The sequence below is a fragment of the Euprymna scolopes genome, chromosome 22, assembly GCF_053919585.1.
Source record: "Euprymna scolopes isolate OS-2025 chromosome 22, ASM5391958v1, whole genome shotgun sequence".
NCBI classification, from domain to species: domain Eukaryota; kingdom Metazoa; phylum Mollusca; class Cephalopoda; order Sepiida; family Sepiolidae; genus Euprymna; species Euprymna scolopes.
The window spans coordinates 67,313,770-67,330,551 of NC_136503.1; positions in this window are offsets into that span (position 1 = coordinate 67,313,770).

The following is a 16,782-nucleotide window of genomic DNA, read 5'->3' on the forward strand; positions in this document are numbered from 1 at the left end:
CAAAATTAGAAAATGAACCGAATTTAACACTTCAAAAATTGACAGAGGATTGTCAAAAAGTAGAAATTATAAAAATAGATGCAAGAAATATCGAAGCAGGCATCGCGAAGATAAAAAAGTAACTAAGAAAAAACCGTCGAAATGGCACACAGACACTAACCACCGAAACTCAGAAAAACTAAAAGCACCATTGTTTCAGATGTGGTGGAATACATTGGGTAAGGGATTGCCCATTTTAAACAAAAAGATGTCATTTATGCAATAAGATCGGTCATAAATTTCGCACTGTAGGAAAACGCAGAATAGAAGCCGTGTACGTCAAACCAGAACTAAGGACGTTGTAGATGAAAATCGGTTAACATTTTCGGCAAGGCTATTAAATTCCAATTAGATAGCGGATCGGATCTTTCAATAATAAATCTCAAAACGTGGAAAAGATTATGAAAGCCTACTATCTTAAAAACTAACAGAACGGCGACGGTCATTAATGGTACAAAAATTCAATTTGAAGGTGAATTAATTACAAACGTCACTTTACGGGGGAAAACGAAAAAACTAAGATTGTATGTGCTAAAATATAGTGAGAACCTGTTCGGTTCTGACAGCATGGGGGAGTTTCGTCTCTGGGACCTTCCTATATCCACATTCTGCAAGAAAATAGATACCCACCCAGCAGAAATGGAGAATTCACAAGCGTATTTACTCCTGGCCTGCGGAGATGTACAAAAATGGGCACAGATTTTAAGTTGAAACCTGGCACACAACCGGTGTTTAAATAAATCATGAACTAAACAGATTAGAAAGCATCGGTATACTGGCTAAAGTTGAATATAGTAAGTGGGCTGCCCCGGTAGTTTACGTAAAGAAAAGGGACGGGGAAATTCGCGTTTGCGCCGACTTCGCGACCGGATCAACGGGTACTTAGAAGATTTTTACTATCCATTACCTAGTCCAGAAGAAATGTTCACGAAATTAAATGGCGGCAAGTTTTTTTCTAAGATCGACCTAAGTGACGCTTACCTACAGATTCCGGTAAACGACAAAAGTGCTAACCTCTTCTATATTAACACTCATCGGGTTTGTACAGATACGAAAGACTCGCGTTTGGTGTCAAGAATGCAACCGCAATATTCCAGCAAGTAATGGATACTATGCTCTCCGGCTTGAACACTGCAATCGCATATCTTGATGATATTATCATAGCGAGCAAAAGCAGGGAGGAACATGAAAAACATATCAGACAAGTATTCAGTCGAATACAAGATTATGGATTTAAGATCAAAGCAGATAAATGCGAGTTCTTTTTACAAACAATTAAATACCTGGGTCAACTAATCGATAAAGATGACAGACGCCCCGCCCCAGATAGGGCGACCGCTATTAAAGAAATTCCGCCACCAGTAAACCTATCTCAATTGCAGAGTTTTTTTTAGGTTTGGCAAATTATTACCAGAAGTTCATCCCAAATATGCACAAATTACGCGCACCACTTAATGAATTGCTGAAAAAGGATAAGGCTTGTGAGTGGACAGAAGATTGCCAGACATCATTCCAAGAAATAAAAAGAATCCTGACTTCCAAATTATTCCTAGCGCATTTCAACCCGCAGTTGGACATAATAGTAGCTAGCGACGCTAGTCAATACGGCGTCGGGGCGTTCATGCTACATCGAATGCCGGATGGATCGAAACAGCCTATAACTTTCGCATCACGGATTCTCTTGCCAGCGGAAAAGAATTATTCTCAGATCGAAAAAGAGGCCCTACGAATTATATTTGCATTTTCAAAATTCCACCGGTTCTTGTAGAGAAAACATTTTTTTCTGCAAACCGACCCCAGGCCGTTAATATCCATTTTGGCATCAAAAAAAGGACTTCCAATATTCACTGCGAACCGACTATTAAGATGGGAAACTATTCTGATGAACTATAATTTTACAATTCAATTCTCCCCTCCAAACAACTAGCCCATGCAGACGGTCTATCGAGACTGATTCCTGCACAAATGGAATTTCTTGAAGATTAAGTAATTGCGGCACTACGTATTAATAGTGATGTAAAAACCATGATAAACGAGATTATCCGCGAACTACCGGCCAAACTTCAGGAAATTAAGTCAGAATCCCTAAATGACAATTTCATTCAAACAACGAAGCAGAAATTAGCACTGGGTGACACCAGTTAACACATTTTTTCTGGTTGTGACGGAATACTGTTATACGGTGAACGGGTTGTCATCCCCAAAACCCTTCAAAAAAGAATTCTCAGGGATTTTCACATGGGGCATCCAGGAATAAACAGAATGAAAAGCCTAATGAGAAGTTTTGTTTGTTGGCCAGCTAGGGACCAAGATATTGCCGACATGGTATCAATTGTGATGGATGGATCTCGTCTGGGTGAGGCGCCGTGTTTTGACAAGCTTCTGGGTTTGACCTTTACTCCTGATCTGAAATGGAACACGTACATCAAGTCTGTTGCAAAGGTCGCTGGAAAGATGGTGGGATCCTTCTACCGCTCCAGAAGATATCTCACTACTGATGCAATTCTCTATCTTTATAAAAGCCAAGTACGTCCAAGGATGGAATACTGTTGCCATATCTGGGCAGGAGCTGCTAAAAACAGCCTATCCTGCCTTGACAGAGTACAAAATAGACTTCGTGGCTTAGTGGGGGATGCCCTTTTCTCTACCCTGCAACCTCTCTCCCACAGAAGAGACGTTGCGAGTCTATCCTTGTTTTATCGTTATTTCCATGGCAGGTGCTCGCCTGAACTCCAATCTCTGGTCCCCCCTCGCCAATCTTTCACGAAAAACACCCGTCTAGCTGAATCCACTGTGAAAAATTTCCCCCACTCTATATCTGTGCCTAAATCAAAACGCGGATTCCATGAACAAAGCTTCTTTCTTAGAACTGCACGCCTGTGGAACTCTGTTCTGTCTGCCTGCTTCCCACCGGACTACAACTTGGATGTCTTCAAGTCCAACATAAACAAATTCCTAATGAACCGCCCCCCTTAAGTAAATACTTCATCAAATCTCCACACTAACGTAATGTACTTGCAATAACCCTTATCCCTGAGTGGCTTCCGGACCTTGAGAAGTGGTGATCACTGTGTAAAAAAAAAAATGGTGAACAGATTCAAAGGCTGTGCTTTGGCTGCAAAAGCACCACCGAAAACATATAAACCTTGGCCTAAGGCTGAATAATCATGGTCGAGGATCCACATCGATTATGCGGGACCTCTGGAGGATTTTTACTACCTGATAGTAGTTGACTCTTACTCTAAATGACCAGAGGTACTAAGATGCAAAAAACTGACCACGGCAACAACGACAACACTTTTATTGGAATTGTTTGCTCGGTTTGGGGTTGTAGACTGTTTGGTTAGCGACAACGCTAAACAATTTACCTCGACAGAGTTCAGAGAATTCTGCGTCACGTATCAAGTCAAGCATATTACGATACCCCACTACCACGCCAGAAGCAACGGCCAGGCCGAACGCTTCGTCGCTACGCTTAAAAAGGTATTAAAAAGGCGTCCGGTACACCGACAGAAAAGGCCCATCAGCAATTTCTGCAGGTTTACAGAATCACAAGAAATCCGAACAAACCAAATGCGGGATCCCCAACAGAAATCATGTTTGGACGGAAAATAAAATCCGTATTTGATAAACTGCTACCCAAACACATAGTACACAACATAACCTGTACAATGCCAACGAAACGGTTTAACAGCGGAGATAACGTGTATCTTAGACATTTTAGAAATAACGTTTCTTTTTGGGAACAGGGCACGACCTTACGAAGAATCGGCAATGTTACATGCATCATTCAGGGCCTAAAGTTCCAACATAAGAGGCACCTGAACCAAATCAGGAAACGCTTCTACAAGGATCAAGAAGAACCACCGTAGGACGGCAGTGAGGCGATTGAAACTGTGTATGGCTGTTTTGACATAGATCCTCCAATATCAGAACCCAGGCGCTCCGGCAGAAAGAGGAAGCGCACATACTCCTTGGTGGTCGTCCCCAAAAGGAAGAAATACTGATTTTCACAACGCGGAAATCAGCTTGGGAGGGGGTGTTGTGGGAGGAAATCACCCTCCAAATGGACTGTTCTATCCATTATATAAACCATAGACCTTTTGTCCCAGGTGTGGATTAAACACCAGAGCGACCCTCGCCTGCTCGGTGACGTTTACTACTCTTTTCAGTTGTAACCTTTTTACGTTGTTGTTCCAGTAATACATTGTTTAAACTCTATTTCGTTGTTCTGTTTTCTTTGTGGCTTATTGCAAGCCATAACAAATAATAATATAGATAGATAGATAGATAGATGTGATAGCTGATTCTCTCTATTTTTTAAATATTTTTCCATCTTTTATTATGACTGATTATTAAAAAGTGGAAAGTCTAATATCCAAGCGTTTTCAGGTATTATATATCGAAGTTGAATACGTATTGTATTGGACTCATTTAATATCTCCATAAAGTTCGTGATGTTTCTGCTCGGGTTTGTCACTATACTGTGTTTTACAGCCTCGCATCTATATCGATTACCAAATCACCAATAACTTGGTCAATGTATCGTTCATGGTTTACATTAAAACTGGTTTTATTTGGGATATATAGGTGAAAGGATAAACAATAACTCCAGGTCTGTGCTATCGTAGACACTCACTACGTCGGCTCATATGATGTCCAACTTTATATACGCAATTTTTGACATAGATATTGAAAGGTCCAGTCAAGCTCAAAATTTCCATTGGTTCAAAGTTACGATTTTCTGTACCCGATGATTTTTTAAAACAGAACGCGTCATTCAAATTTTAACTTGAAATAGATACATCTAATCTGTTACAAAGATCGCTGGAAAATGGTTGGATCATTCTCCCGATTCAGTAGGTATCTCACTTCGGATGCAAGCCTCGATCTGTATAAAGCCAAGTACGTCCTAAAATGGAGTACTATTGCCATACATGGGCAGGATATTCTATGTGTGCCTATCCTGCCTCGAGGAGCTCAAAGCAGGCTTTGAAACACTGCAGGTGATGCATAGTTTTCTTCACTGCAGCGTCTTTTCCACAAAAGAGACGTCGCGAGCATGTACATGCTCTATCGTTATTTTCATGGCAAGTACTTGTCTAAACTCTAATATATGGTCACCTTTGCTAACCTTTCGTAAAAATACTCGATTATCTACAACCACTATCAATACCTTCCTCCACTCTCTATCTGTCCATAAATCTTGATGCAGATTCCACGAACACAGTTTTTTTTTATAAAACTACTCACATTTGAAACACAGTTCAATTGGCCTGCTTCCCGGTCGACTGCAGTATGGTAGCCTTCAGGTCTAATATAAACAAGTTTAACAAGTTTAAATAATCAAATTGTACTCACCTTACTTATCAATAATTATTACAATTCCATATTACATTCAATAACTCTTATACCCGAGTAGCCTTCGGGCTTTCATAAGTGATAACTCCCTTGTAAAAACAGCTTTGATAAGGCGTTTAGCCCTTATGGCTGTTTTCTGGTGTACGTATACAGGTGTCCGACTGACTAATGTAATGGTTGGTTTTGTTTGTCTGCCTAATTGCAATTCAACCCATTGGAAGTTATCTCATATTAAGGCATAGTACTTGAAATATTATTTGTCATCATTTAGCGAAGAAATGGGATTGTTGTGGCAATGCAAAATAAGTATCGAAAGTTCTCACAGAGCATTTTTTATGTTCTCTTTTAACGAATGCCCGTACAGTTTTTACGTGTTTGTGCTTGGATCTTCTTGTAACTTTATAATAAGTGTTCGGTATGGTGTTCGCAGGTTACTATCCGAGTACTGCTGAACAGACTAAATCGCGCATCAAATAATCTGCAGTAAATTTTGGGCGCCTTGTACTGCGTGGATTCTTGTCACTGGATGCTGTGTCATTGTTAAAATCTTATAGTGATCGGAGTTGGCGAACCAGTTCAAAATAATTTTCTTGAAGGAATTATATGGTTTTTCCGAATGCTGGCTGATGCAAGAAAACTGTCTTACACTTTCTCTAATCACCCTATGGTCCTGGATATGACCTTAAACTATATCCAGTAGTGTGGCTCCAGCTTCCAGGTTTTGGTGAGTGTGGAGGCACCCTTTAATACCATTGCTCCCAGGTCCATTTTGACCCGGAGTGGTAGTACCTGTTAGGATCCCAACTATGGGTTAAATAGAAACCGACTTGAAAACAACAAATATATTCTATTAAAAGATTTTCTTCAAAATCTTTGGATTGGGCATTAAAAAACCTGAAAAAGGGTTGATATACCGTAAAAAACCCAAAGAAACAACCAACTCTAATGAGCCTATGTTGTGGTAACGTTTCTTTAACTTATTATTTGCTTTACTTTTCATGTTCTGCTAAATTTTTCATGTATTAATGAAGCATATACAATAGAGAGTGTTCGCAGAACTTGTGTTTGTCTTCGTATATAATCGTATATATATATAAACTGATCCATGATTATATTTATAATATATAATTAGTGCTATTGAATGTTGGTTAAAGTCGATGTTTCGTCTTAAATATGATAAAAACGGCTTATTTAAATGTATTCATATTACGCATGTATCAACCTTATAAACAGATACTAGTGTGACTGCTTATACAGCAGAGATTAACAGACGGAACAGTTAAGAAAAAATATTGTGACAAAGGAATGTGAGAGTTGAAAACTCTCAGCCTAACTCGATTGTCGCCCTTTAACCCAGAAGAGCGACCTAGCTACGTCACTTCCTGTTCCCCATATCCCTTCCTCTTTTGCGCTGGACTTTCAAGCAGTGAAGATCTGACAAACACCGCTCCGGTGGGGGCATGAGCCACCACCGCTTTCCTGACTAGCCAGTCGACCGCAAGTAACGTTACTCATCTTTCTATGAACTCTCATTCTTTCTATCGCATCTTCATGTATATTTATGTAAATAAATTGCATTTCTTTCGCTGATATTTAACGGTATGTTTTCGTCTTCATTATGCGACCTTTAGGCTCTTCAATTCCTCTATCATTAAATGCATCCACCATTACCCACATGGGGACGAGGTCGTCTATCATACAGCAGACCATCCTGTCCCCAACAGGAAATATCACTTGTTAAGAAATTAATATATTATTAGTTGGTTAAAGTCGGTGTTTCGTCTTAAATATGATAAAAACGGCTTATCTAAATTTATTCATATTATGCATGTATCAACCTTATAAACAGATACAAGGGTGACTGCTTATACATCAGAGATTAACAGACGGAACAGTTATGAAAAAATATTGTGATAAAGGAAATATCACTTGTTAAGAAATGGCGAGGAAACATCCTCGCAAGAATAAAACTATAGAAGCAGGAGCCGAGGAAATCTCGCGACAGTTGTTATAAACGTAAACAATAGTTCAGTAAATCATTGCCAATCTTACTGATGATCTTATAAATAAACGTTTCTATCAAAACTGATCACCAGGATCTTCACAAGGTCAGAGCCCAAATGAGAAAACAAAGCCTTTCAAAAACAAATTTTGCAACACATTTAGGCTGGAATATAATCGATATCGAGACCATTCAAAAAATGGTAATATCTCAATTGATCATTAACAAGCACTTTCTACAAAACACTTCTTGCGTATATATATATATATATATATATATATATATATATATATATATATATATAGTATTTCACAAATACTTTATTTATATGAATGTAACATAAAAATAAAAGCGTTGTGATATTTTTTATTGCATACTCAGGCTTTCCGGTTTGTTTCTGCCGTTTCACTGACGACAAGATGAAGAATGTCTGTATATCTTGTAGCAAAATAACTTCAGGGCGGTGTAAAAACTAGCAAGTGTCTCCATTTTAGATATATCGATGGATTAAATATATATATGGGGAAAACCTGAAAATGACACGTTCAAGTTTCTTGTTAATAAATGCCCTCTGTCATCGCAACAATACATAAAAAAGACGATAACAAAGAATCATATAATTTATATATATATATATATATATATATATATATATATATATATATATTATATATATATAGCTAGATAGATAGATATAATCATCCCTATCTTGGGTTGAGTATATTGGGAAGTGATATACAAACTGTCATTATCGTATTAGTATTGTTTAATCAAATCGAGCTTAGGCATTCGGAGGATGTCAAATCATCGTTGGTTCACTACTCACAGAGCAGGTAGTATAGTGGGGAGAATCCTTGACTCTCATTAAGACGGTAGCGTTTTGATCCTGTTCTGAAGTAGTTACCTGGCTAGCCGCACTGATGTGCTGTGATACAGCGAATCATTACTGTATATGGATGATATATATATATATATATATATATATATTTATATATATATATTAACTGAGAGAGAGAGAGAGAGAGAATGGGGAGAGAGGGGGAAATAGAATGATAGAGGAAGGAGACGAATGTTGTGTTATGGAAATCAGTTTATATAAGCTTTAGATCCATCCAGGAATGTAAACATACTCTTGTAAATGTTCATATGTTTCCATTTTGGTCATTAATGATACTTACCGGGTTGTCTTACCTATATCATCTATACACACACGCGCGCGCAAGCACACACACACAACTGTTCTGGTTGGTCTCTATATTCTAAAATATTTAGGGAAAACGGAACCATATATAAGACGGTTGTATAGAGTATGTTCATTAACTCTCGGAGTAGATATATAAAAAACATTAGTAAAAGGCTTTACAATTTCTTTAAGGATCTTGATTTAATGATAAAAATTATAAAAGAGTTAACTTTTACATATCATTCTGAATCTAATTAATAATACGTATGGACCTTATCATAAACCTAATCAAAATGTATACTACATTGACGATAAATCAAACGACCCGATCTCAATGGAATAAGGGTATATCAAAAATAATTTCCAGATTATCTAAAAACGAAGATATATTTAATAACAAGAAAGAATATTATAAGAATCATTTGCTATATCTGGATATAAAGGTGAAAGAAAATATATTAAAAATGTAAATAAAATATTAAAGGAAGGGAAAATATCAAAACCGAAACCATCATGTTATTTCATACAATATGGCAATGGCTAAAGTCAATTGTAAAAATAGTATTAAAATATTTCATTGTTAATATCAGAACGCCCCAAATAATAACGATAATATCACTAAAAACAAAAATAGAGGTAGAAATTGCGTTTGGTGTAATCCGCCTTAAAGTGTACACTTAAAACCTAATTTGCCGAAGAATATTTCTTTAAATTATTGATAACAATTTTCTTAATGGAACTAAACGAAGTGAAATTATAAACCGTAATAATGCTAAATTATATTTTTCGACTACGATTAAGTTAATGAAAATTATAAGTTATAACACTGAAAACATAGACAGACGGATGACTGAAGAATGAGTATTAGATAATCAAAAAGGGGAATTCACTATGCAACTTCAGGAATATTGATGAATGCCCGTTAGAATATAAATGCCTCATTTCCAATATAGTGTATAAATGTGAAGTAATAGATAATAACAGAACTAAATCATGCATTAGGTCCACGGGTGTAGCTTTAAAGATAGATTAAATGATCGTACAGCCTCTTTCAAAAAAGCACATGCTAACAATAAGAAGAAAACAACATCAGTAGCAAATTGGATTAGGGAATTAAGAAAAAAAAATATAATACAAATTGAAATGGTTCATATTGAGACGTGCTAGTAAATACTCACCAAACAAAACCGTCCGGTGTAACCTTTGCGATCTTAAATCGTATTATATAAGAGTATACAAAGTAAACCTTTTTTACAACGCCAGGAAGTAATTCAAAACTGTTTAGTATACTTTATCTCGACTAAAATCTGATTAGAAACATACATTAATTCAAATTAAATTAGCGTACAAAACATGGAAGTTTAATTTTAATTAACAGGGATGATTATATAAATAAATAAAATTGAAAATAAAAATATACATATTAACAATAAAATAATAATGATGTTTAGGTAAAAAGCTAAATCTAAATAAGGTATAACAATAATTTAAATAATAAAATAAGCAGAAAATAACTGTAGGAATTTTGATGCTGTATTGCATTGGCTGATTTCAAAATATGAGGATGAGATATAGTATAAATATTATAAACTTATATAATATTAAATCATAATTAAATGTAATAAGTAAGCAGTATAAGTTAAACGAAGATCTAATAACATTTCGGCTTAAATATAACGTGTTTTGGAGACTAGATTAGAAGACATTATATTAAAATATCATAACATGATCATTTAAGAATGCTCTATATTGAGATAAATATTTTATATAAAAGATAATTAGCTAATAAATATAAATAGAATAATAATGGTGAAACTTTATAAACTAATTAAATAGACCAAATGTATTTAGATAATGATAGCAAATATGATGGCAAATATATAACTTAATAAATATATTTTATAAACATTGAAGGTAAGTATGATAATATATCTCACTGAATTTTGTATGTAATTGTAGAATGATAAATAAAAGCAAAGAAGTATATTCTATAATTAGATGTGGATGAAAAATTAAATATTAAATTAGAATAGCGAACAGTATTTAATTGAAATATTATAACTTCTGGATTGATCGTTTACGTTTAGACATGTAAAACATTAGTTTGCTTAGAATATTAGTGTATGCATAGGAATGATAAATTGAAAAGAATCTTTATATTACAAATGGCTTTATAGTATTCAGTTCCCAAATGTTGACCTAAAAAAATCAATCATGTTGAAACAAGTGATTATAATACGATTGTTGTGTTGACACAAATATTAAAGCCGAATGTGTTTATTGTTAGAATGGATGTAAAAATACTATTATAGTATATACTAAGGCATATCTATTGAACATTAATATGTATAAATATATATATATATATATGTATATATATATATATATACTATTATAGTATATACCCAGGTATATCTATTGAACATTAATATATATATATATATGTATATATATATATATATATATATATATATACTATTACAGTATATACTAAGGTATTTCTACTGAACATTAATACGGGCAAAATGTTTAATATAAATATATATATATATATATACATTTACTAAATGTCTATAAATTTATTTCAGAATTATACGTAATATATAAAGGGAGAGAAAATGAAAGAAAGATAGGTAGGCATAATGTAGGAGTGGCTAAAAGAAAGGTAAATGGGAAGTAAACATAATCTATAATAACATTAACAATCTTAAATAACTAAAAGTAAAATAAGAATTTGATCCCACTTAAATATCAATTTAACTAATTAAAACTAATAGAAACTATTATTATCGATTAGGATAATTTGCAATCTTATTTTAGAGGGAATTGGGATGTATTCAATGTTAAACTAAAATTATACCTAAGTAAGTAGTTCGAAAAATGTTTATCAGTACTAGATTGTCGAGAATTATATAAGGAAAACTATGTGAAATGTGAAAGTTAAAATAGTACATTCAAAAGAATTATAATAATAATATTAATTAATTAAAAAATAAATGTAGAACCAATAATTTTTACTATGATATTAAGCAGAAATGAATTCTTACTTAATAACTTATGATTATCGAAAAAAAACATAAATATATATTTTATATTCAAATGAGTTTAATACTAACATTTTCTATTCAAAGTCTTAGCTAATAAATTTATAATATACACTGAAATTTTCATAGAATAATATTAAGTGAAAGATTATTAGAACTGTATAAACATTACTTATTAGTTGCAATTAAATGGTGGGGCGTGAAAAGTATAAAACAATGAATGATAAACAAAAGGATGGAGTTGATCAAAAGGCGATAACTATCGCACTAAAAATTAAATTAATTTAATTGTTTTTCTTTGAGGTAAACAATTGACGGTAAAGGATTATTTAGCGAAATTATAAATCTCAATCTAACATAATAATAGGTTTAAAATAAACTAACACTAAAGATTAAAATTGAAGTAGCAATAAACATGATAAATAAATATGTACATGATTAATAAATATATAAAAACAAATATAAATATAATATATAGTTTCAAATTCAAATTAATAAATAATTTAATATAACCGAAAATTGTAAACATGTTTTTTTTTGTTTTGTTTTTTAGTTTCGTATACGTTTATAATTATTGATGTTATTTTCATAAGTATGGATGCATTAATTATAATTAATGAATTTACTAATTTTTAAATAGAAAAATTTTGGCAGAATATATCTAAATTAATAGAACTTTTTAGTACGAATAGATGAGATTGGTGACTTTATTTCTAAATTAAAAATAGCATAATATTAATTAATTAAAAAATAAATGTAGAACCAATACTTTATACTATGATATTAAGCAGAAATTAATTCGTACTTAATAACTTATGACTATCGAAAAAACACATAAATATATAATATTTTATATTCAAATGAGTTTAATACTAACATTTTCTATTCAACGTATCAGCTAATAAATTTATAATATACACTGAAATTATCATAGAATAATATTAAGTGAAAGACATTAGAACAGTATAAACATTACTTATTAGTTGCAATTAAAGGATGGCACGTGCTAAGTATAAAACAATGAATGATAAACAAAAGGATGGATTTGTTCAAAAGGCGATAAATTTTTTCTTTAAGGTAAACAATTGACGGTAAAGGATTATTTAGCGAAATTATAAATCCCAATCTAACATAATAATAGGTTTAAAATTAACTAACACTAAAGATTAACATTGAAGTAGTATTAAACTTGATAAATAAATATATAAATGATTAATAAATATATATAAATAAATATAAATATAATATATAGTTTCAAATTCAAATTAATAAATAATTTAATATAACCGGAAATTGTAAACATGTTTTTTTGTTTTGTTTTTTAGTTTCGTATACGCCAACATGTGTAATAGTTTATAATTATTGATGTTATTTTCATAAGTATGGATGCATTAATTATAATTAATGAATTTACTATTTTTTAAATAGAAAAATTTGGCAGAATATATCTAAATTAATAGAACTTTTTAGTACGAATAGATGGGATTAGTGACTTTATTTAAAAATTGGAAACATATTTTAAGGTATTTACAGATTTCTTCGGAATTCTCGGATTTCAAGCATGTCAAACCGCACTTTATTTCTTTTTGATGGATTGATTCTTGCTATTCCTTCTGATAAGTTAAGAGCAAAATAGATTAACTGCTTGATATGATAATTAAGTGATTGATTTTGTGCTATGAAACAGATACTGTCAAGAATTGCAATTGTCTACTTAATTAAAGGAATGAATTGTAAGATGGTCAACATCATGAACTTTAAAATATAGACTTTTATCACTCATTCACTATATATATATATATATATATATATATATATATATATATATTAAGTAATGTGATTTATAATTTAAAAGTTTTAAAAATTTTTAAATTTAACCATCAAAATTTAATTAAATTAAAAATCAGTTTCATAAGAAGGAACAACAACAAAGTCAATTATCTGTACGATCGTTTCGGAAATCCGTGCTTTTTATTTGTGGTATACATGAAGTCACGTAGAATAATTATACATAGTTTTTTTGGTAAGCACGGTCTCCTCATCAGCAAATTTAGGAGGATTTCTATTGAATTGAAAAGACACCAAAAATAAACCTAGCATTAAAAGTAAGGCAGATGAATCTGAAAAATTGAAGTAAAAGGTTTGGATATAAAATTTATAAGAAAATTAATAAGAAAATTTGTATAGGTTAGAGATAGAAATGAGTAGAAAAAATATATATATTTTTGAATTTACATAATAAATTTGATTTAAAAATATATAGATATATAATTACCTTTTGGTTTTTCTTTTTTTGAAATCAGGAACTGTATTTAAAGTAGTCATTTAGATGTTTGCTATAGCTTTTTATTTTATTGAATGATGAATTTTAAAAGGGCGACGCTCGTGCAGTAAATTGTTTCCGTTAGCGTATTTTGATTTAGAGACGCTACAGTTAATATCTATAGAGAGAGAGTTTTTTTTTTTTTTTTTTTGCAAGTTTTTAAGGGGAGATAATTGTCATGGCTTTATTTATTATTTGATTTACGAGTCTAAGGGCGGTAATTGGTTTAACTTAATTTATTAAAAAAAAAAAAAAAAATCTATTTTTACTAATGAGTAATTTTTAATAATTTAAGGTGGTTTATATTTATTAAATTTAAACCAACGTTTATGATTACACGATAGAAGCTCGTGTCTTGAATTTACTAGTTTGGTTGTGCTTTTTATATCTTCATATTTTAAAATTTTTAGGGTTTCTTTTGTACATAATGTACAAAATTTATCTCCTGGTTTATATGATTTGCAAGTCTCAATTATTTGCCATTTTAAGTTGAAAGAAATATTGCTATTTTTTAGTTGCCAAATTTAGTTGGATAGAGTAGTTTGGTTTGATAGAGAGTTATTTTTAAAAGAATGTTTGTGCGTTGAAATTCTATGTTTTATTGGGCCAGATGTGGAACCAATATATATTACCTCTTGATTATTATGATTATTTTCCGTTAGGTCTATTGTAGGATTATAATGTGGTGGGTTGGTTAATAATTGATCGGTAGATTGATTTAAGTTGGTGTTATTATTTAATCTGGTAGTTGAGTTATGGCTGTTGATAGGTTCTTGTATATTTGGAGTTTTTGATACTGTGCAGCTATAGATAACATTTTTAATTTTACATGAGCCTTGTAGGGGACATTTATTTTTTCTTCTACAGTTACAGTCCGATGTATTTTGTATAGTTGCATTTTGTAGTTTATTAATTTTATTATTATTAGAGCTAATTATTTTCTGATGAAGGTTAGGCATAGTAGAGTAAGAGACTTTAATTGTGTTCTTATTGAAAATCTTATTATATCTAGGGGGGGCTTTAAAGTTCTTATCTAATATTTTAAAAAATTCTCTAGCTATGTTTGTTTCTAGGTTTTTGGAATACGGGGGGTTGAACCATAGGATCTCCTTGTGTCTATTCTTACGTTTGCGGGTTTTAGTTTGTTGTTTATTTATATTATTATCTAATATTTGTAGTTTGGTTTTATCTTTTTTTGTCTCCTGGTTATTTTTCTTAACTCGTATACGGGAAGACATTGCCATATTATATGTTATTACGCTCTTAATAGGTTTATTTTTAATGCAGTTTATGTTTCTATCATTTTCATTTATGAATTTAATTTGTGAATTATATCCAGAGTTTTTAAGGGCTTCATTATAGTATTTTTCATTTTTGGTAAATATTGATTTAGTAGAAGACAGTCTAGAAATTCTTAGAGCGATATTGGGAACTATTGATTTTAATATTGATTTAGGGTGGTTTGATCGATTGTGGACATATAGAAGTGATTGGTTAGGTTTACGGTATGGTTCAAAGGTAGAATTTTCAAGATTTAAGGTTATGTCTAAGAAATTAACAATTTTTTTATTAGGGTCGATTTTTATACTAAGTCCATAATTTTTAAATAATTTATGTAGAGCTTTAATTGCATTTTCATAAAAATTTTAAAATATGAAGATATAAAAAGCACAACCAAACTAGTAAATTCAAGACACGAGCTTCTATCGTGTAATCATAAACGTTGGTTTAAATTTAATAAATATAAACCACCTTAAATTATTAAAAATTACTCATTAGTAAAAATAGATTTTTTTTTCTAATAAATTAAGTTAAACCAATTACCGCCCTTAGACTCGTAAATCAAATAATAAATAAAGCCATGACAATTATCTCCCCTTAAAAACTTGCAAAAAAAAAAAAAAAAAAAAAAAAACTCTCTCTCTATAGATATTAACTGTAGCGTCTCTAAATCAAAATACGCTAACGGAAACAATTTACTGCACGAGCGTCGCCCTTTTAAAATTCATCATTCAATAAAATAAAAAGCTATAGCAAACATCTAAATGACTACTTTAAATACAGTTCCTGATTTCAAAAAAAGAAAAACCAAAAGGTAATTATATATCTATATATTTTTAAATCAAATTTATTATGTAAATTCAAAAATATATATATTTTTTCTACTCATTTCTATCTCTAACCTATACAAATTTTCTTATTAATTTTCTTATAAATTTTATATCCAAACCTTTTACTTCAATTTTTCAGATTCATCTGCCTTACTTTTAATGCTAGGTTTATTTTTGGTGTCTTTTCAATTCAATAGAAATCCTCCTAAATTTGCTGATGAGGAGACCGTGCTTACCAAAAAAACTATGTATAATTATTCTACGTGACTTCATGTATACCACAAATAAAAAGCACGGATATCCGAAACGATCGTACAGATAATTGACTTTGTTGTTGTTCCTTCTTATGAAACTGATTTTTAATTTAATTAAATTTTGATTGTTAAATTTAAAAAAATTTAAAACTTTTAAATTATAAATCACATTACTTAATATTGAATTAGCTCTAGGACATTTAACTATCGAGCTTATTATATATCTAAATTACAACGAGCATTTCCTGTATTTTAATTAAACTAGTAATTTCACTATTACATTAAAATACACTTAGCTCTTTAGACTATTATTCTAATCTCCTTTAAATTATATATATATATATATATATATATATATATATATATATATATATATATATATATATAGTGGAGATGGTAATTGATAAAAACTGATGAAAGAGCCCAATACTGTTGTAGAGCAAATATGTGTTTTATTTTTTACTA